This window comes from Crinia signifera, chromosome 6, assembly GCF_055691185.1.
Source record: "Crinia signifera chromosome 6, ASM5569118v1, whole genome shotgun sequence".
Taxonomy (NCBI): domain Eukaryota; kingdom Metazoa; phylum Chordata; class Amphibia; order Anura; family Myobatrachidae; genus Crinia; species Crinia signifera.
In genome coordinates, this window is record NC_139222.1 from 101024116 (window position 1) to 101029761 (window position 5646).

Here is a 5646-nt window from a genome sequence, read left to right on the forward strand (position 1 = left end):
ATAGGTAAAAATCAATAAAAATATTTTAAAAAATAGGGTAGTGGTAACAAGAGACCCATAAGGCAACTGAGAAACCTGGTGTCTATTGGAGTAAAGAAACCTTTTTTGGGCATGAAGGGACCATTTTCCCGGTCAGTATTTCTAACTGGGAATCTTTCCTCCTTCGTTGTCTGAGATTCTGTGTATGACTGATGTGGCACAAAGAAACTTCTGAGTGAATATAGGGACCAACACTCAGGTCAGTGTGGTCCTATATGGAAATGCACCCAGAAGTGGATGTCACCTTATAGAAACAATCTTGGACATTGAGATCAATCTCACATCCTGAACAAAAAATCCTCGCTGGGTTATCACTCATTTTATTTGTTATACTGGACTTATTTAAGAGTGGTGCTCCCGAGTGTATACTAAGCTGAGGATACGGTAGTGCGCTGTGAAAAATAGGTTTTGTATTTAAAAAATATCTAGAGTCCGTGGCAAGGCTAAGACAAAGACAAGAAGACAATTGGGAGAGAATGTTATAGCAAAACTGAAGCAATCCAGGTGAGTTTCCAACACATGACATCCTGATGTTGCACAGAGGGGGTGTGGCCACTACCCAGCACTGCCTGAAGCATCCTGAGGCACACTAAAGGGGGGAGTGGTCCCACAATAGATGGCGGTCTGGGGATTTGGAGAGCATTTTATGGCATTGCGGCCACCCTTTAAAATGCCCACATTACTGGCATTATAAAGTCATGGGAGGGGCTAAAATGTAGTGGACACAGGTACGCTGTCTCTTTCTATTGTTGATAGGCGTATATCTCCTCCCGTTTGACAAGTGTTCCTAACATATAAGAAGAAAGAAGCAGATCAGATGCTAGTTCCAGATAATCACTAGTTTATCAATATCACAGGTGACTGACCTTTTTCTTAGGCCCTATATGTACATAAAGGTTTCTTTCATATACCAGCTCTCACTCGATTCCCCATATATTAGGATCTCACCTCAGATAGGTGCCCTATGCTCCTCAAAAGGTTTATTTTCATGAAACGATGGTCCACCAAGCCTCAAGAAAGTATAGGACTCAAGCAGCTAAAGAAATTGAAGACATATTTATATAAAGTAAAAATTCCAAGGCATCCAACATAGATAAAAACTTTAAAGCACATTAAAAAGTCCTCCTGATTTGAAGACCTCAGTGATCCACACTACAACTCACCTGGGTATAAGTTAAGTGGATGTCCTGTGATGGAAGATCAGGAAACTAGGCTCCAATTAGGGGAAAAACCTCCAAACCACCTGGACATCCACCTGGACACAGGACATCCACCTGGACATCCACTACAGGACATCCACACAGGACATCCACCTGTCAAACCGTACTGCAGGTTTCCTAAGGCAAGCTCAGGGAGGTAAAAACCAAGGGCTATGATGGGGTGGAAGGGCTATGAAGGACCAGACGGGGTGGATGTCCTGTGATGGAAGATCAGGAAACTGGGCTCCAATTCAGGGGAAAAAACCTCCAAACCACCAGCCTGAGTTGGAGCCCAGTTTCCTGATCTTCCATCTCAGGACATCCACCCCAAATTATACCCAGGTGAGCTGGAGTGTGGATCACCAAAGGCTCCAACTCAGGAGGACTTTTTAATGTACATTTATGTGTAAGTTTTTATCTATTTTTGATGTCTTGGACTTTTTACTTTGAATAAATTGGTCTTGATTTTCTGGAGCTGCTTGAGTCCCATACTTTCACACGGCTTGGTAGACCATTGATTCATGAAAATAAACCTTTCTAGGAACATAGGGCACCTATCTGAGTTGAGATCCTAATATATGGGGAAGTGAGAGCTGGTATACGAAATAAACCCTAATGTGCATACTGTATAGGGCCTAAGAAAAAGGTCAGTCATCTGTGATATTGACTAGAGTGATTATCCATCTGGAACCAACATCTGATCTGCTCCTTTCTTCTTGTATGTTCTATTTTGGTATTTGGGATCCGCCTGTTGAGAATTCTTACCAAACGGGAGGAGACACATTCCCGTCAACAATAGAAAGAGATAGAGCACCTGTGTCCACTACGTAGTCAGTACGTTCGCGGCTAGCCGGGGCTTACGTAGTTAGCGTAGTCAGTCAGCGCTTATTACATTGTGTGGGAACCATTGACCATTTTAACCTACATGACATGACAGGTGTGAATGTGTTCCTGAAACACCTCCACTATCCACGGTAGCCCGTAGCGTGCCGAGCGGGCACGGTACACCAGCGCAGGGAATCTGGCGGTTACGGCGCTGTGTGAGAGGCTCTCACTAGGCTTGCCAGTGTTCCGGCGTCTGCCAGCGCAACCGACCCAGTGGACACCGGCAGCTTTACTCATTACTTTACACTATGCTGACTACGCTTGCTACGCTGCATTACTACGACTGTGCTGGCTGCCGCTGGCTGCATAGCTCTGACTACACTGACTATGCAGCTCTGACTATGTTGCGTGCACCGGCGCCGTGATAATACTCAAGTACCTAATTTTGTAATTGTATTAAGAAGCCATGAATAAGCTGTGTTAAGGTGCGTACAGACTATGCGATATTTTAAATGGTATTGCTCATTTTGGTCATCATTTAAAATATTGGCCAGTGTGTACATTATGAAGGATGAATGATGTTTTGATCATTAATAACCCCCCACTCATCTTTACATGCAGCTCATTTTAGCTAAATCCTCAATGTATGCTTTATATCAGGGGGGCCAAACCGGTCCTCGAGATCTACAAACAGTCCACGTTTTCCATATCACCTAGCTGGTGCACAGCTGTAGTCATTACTAACTGTCACATTTTTCAAACATGCTGCATTTATTCCTTCTATAGATCCACAGGTTGTATGAAATACTGAAATACATGAACCGTTAAGGTGCCCATACACGGTGCAATATAATTGTAACATAAATGAGTTAAGACAAAGTAGTATAGGGTTGGTAGTATACGGTCATTAGAGCGACCCTATAAAAGTCAACATGCATTGAGTCGATCACTAAAGGCCAACAGGCCTTAGGTCGACATCTGAAATAGGTCAACAGGCCTTAGGTCGACATCTGAAATAGGTAGACATGGCTAAGGTCGACAGAGTTGCAAGGTCGACACAAACATTAGGTCGACAATGGCAAGCTCGCCAATGGGAAGGTCAACAGTCAAAAAGGTCTACATGAGTATTTTACTTCTTTTTTTTTTGAGCCGACAGGTTGTATTTCATGCCCTACCATCCACGTGCAAGGGGATGCGGTACACTTTGACGATGATACACTTTAATGGTGTCCATGTCGACTATGTCAATATTCGGGACAAAAAACTTGAAAAACGAATGTCAACCTTTTGAATATCTAATGCTTGTGTAGACCTTCCATCCCTGTCGACCTTAGCCATGTCGACATATTTCAGGTGTCGACTCAATGCATGTCGACCTAAAGCTGGTGGACCTAATGACCCATACCCTTGGCAGATATATATATTTTGCAGTTAATTTTGAGTTGGGAGCAAAGCAAGTAATTTAGTATCTGCAAAAATCATATTGCAGTGCATGGGGTGCAAATACACTTATTATTGCATCATACTTGCCTACCTGACCCTCTCCATGAGGGAGAAAATGCTCTGTTCCTGGACTTCTCTGGTAATGTAGGATTGCCATCACCTGTGGGGAGCTAGGTAATTGATAAGAAAGGTGTTCAGGGCCGGCGCTACCACTAGGCAGCTTCAGGCAGCTGCCTAGGGCGCATGTCACTAGAGGGCGCACTTGAGTTGACACTTTTCTCCTAGCAGGTTTTTTTTTTTTTATATGTCTCCGCGGATTCCGGAAGGTAGACGGCAGGGGAGAATTTGAGCATCAGCTCATCAATCTGGCAGCAGCTGCCCGCCCATCCCTCACTAGCGCCAGCATGCCCGCGAGCAGCGCCTCTGCAGAAGCACCATGATATCCCGACCCAGGCCAACAGCACATGAGCTATTGGCAGCAGCGGGGAGCAGCAACCCCCGCCCCTACACCGACAGTAAGATGCAGAGCGGAACTACAAGCGGTGAGCTGATGGAAGCTGTTTCTGCCACCAGCCAGTTATAGCAGCAGGAGGAGGCTGAGGAGCCTTCTGCTCTGGTGCCTCGCGCTGCTCAGCCCGCCCCGTCCGGTGCACAGAGGCAGAAATAACAGTCAAGCTGCACCTCTATGGTGTCAGGACATCGGCACCAGGAAACAACCGCAAGGTAGCGGGTAAGTATAAAACTGAATAGCTGGGGAGGGGGAGGCATGGAGCGTAGACCCGGGGAGGGGAGCTTAAGCAGAGAACTATAGCGGAGAGCCAGGGATGATGATGAGGGGGAGGCATGCAGCAGAGGGTTATGGGGGCATAGGCGCGGGGAATGCGGCAGGAGGCTTTTGCTAGAAGGCATTACCTGTGGCTGGTTCTTATTTTTGTTCCAGGGGCGGATCTACACCATTCTCTTAGCTGGAGGGGGTATTTAGTTATCCTAATTCCCCCTCTTTTTCACCCACCACACCACACAAGCCTACCCATAACCCTCTCTACTGTGCCATTATACTCTCCTGTAGCCTAACCTCCCCTGTGCCTAATCCTAACCTCTCCTTCCTCAGCCTAACCTCCCCTGTGCCTAATCCTAACCTCCCCTCCCGCAGCCAAACCTGCACACTATGGGGGGAATTCAGACCTGCTCGCTAGGCTGCACATATTCTGACTGACTGGTAAAGTGGGCAGTGGGTAGGCAGAAGTTTTGCCTAGGGTGCCAAGATTCCTTGCACCGGCCCTGAAGGTGTTTCACCACAGGTGATGGTAATCGTACATTACCAGGGAAGTCCAGGAACAGAGCATTTTCCCCCTCATGGAGAGGGTCAGGTAGGCAAGTTAGTTTTGCATGCAGAGTAATACTGGCTATTTCATTTTTACACAGCAATTTATTTGAGTTTGGACAAGACCCTCCCACATCTAAACCTTTCTCTGATCAAACTGTAATGTAGAATGGTTTTGCAAAGATGCAAAGTTACCTGCTTTTTCTTCCTTTGCTCTATGCTGGATACACACCTACAGATGTATTTGTCCAATCTATCTGATGGGAACAAACATCTTGAAATGTATGGGATTATATGAGACAACTATTTGCTCCCAAATAAGGATACATTGGTTAAAGTCATTTGGTTTATCAAATTAAATGGAAAAATCATCTTCATCCATTTTCCAGTGTTTGGGAGCAATTGATCGATTGTCATTTTCTCCCATACATTTCCATATTGTTGTTCCCACCGGACAGATTGGACAGCTCAATCTTTGTGTGTGTACCAAGCTTAAAGGAGAATTAACCCCATTTATATCTAAATCATATATTTTTAAAACTCAGTCCTCAAACGGTTCATGTTTTCTGTGTCCACAGGTGCACTCATTACTCACTGACACATTTAAAAAAATCCACAGGTGGAACTAATAAATTCACCTGTAATTCTGTGAGGAGACCCGGAAAACATGCACCTTTTAAGGTCCCTTAGGACCAAGTTTTAGAACCTATGCTCTAAATGCAATGCAGCGTGTCAGTAACACACCAGGCTTGCAAAGGGTTAATCTTTTGTCTCTTAATTGGAGAATTGTTGAGATTGCTTTCTCCTGTGCTCTAT